The following is a 445-nucleotide window of genomic DNA, read 5'->3' on the forward strand; positions in this document are numbered from 1 at the left end:
TGACTCGTGTCTTTATCAGAAAACTTGTTTCGTTAATCAGCATCAGTTTAAATGGTTTTGTGGGGGTGTTAATGGTTTAAAAAGTTTTTTAGGTGCTTAAGTCATTTCCTGGCCAAAAACTAAGTCACAACCTGGATTTAACTGGGCAAATAGGTACAAGCCTCCTATTGGATAATTACAGCATGGGTGATTATCTTTCAGCTGGCAACAAGTTATTTAAAGGGATCCATGATTAGTTGTAACATTAGACTTTATTTAATAAACATATATTTTAACTGTAAAAGAGACTGTAAAAATACAGTAGGATGTTTAGTTTTTATCATTTTTAAACTAAAAGTTTAATGTGACGGCCTCTTTGTTTTGGTATTACACGGACAGAGCCATTTTATTTCCACACAAAGCATTCTGGGTAAATGATGACATGGATAGGTCCTCGGTGCGAGGC

This window comes from Austrofundulus limnaeus, unplaced genomic scaffold, assembly GCF_001266775.1.
Source record: "Austrofundulus limnaeus strain Quisiro unplaced genomic scaffold, Austrofundulus_limnaeus-1.0 Scaffold339, whole genome shotgun sequence".
Taxonomy (NCBI): domain Eukaryota; kingdom Metazoa; phylum Chordata; class Actinopteri; order Cyprinodontiformes; family Rivulidae; genus Austrofundulus; species Austrofundulus limnaeus.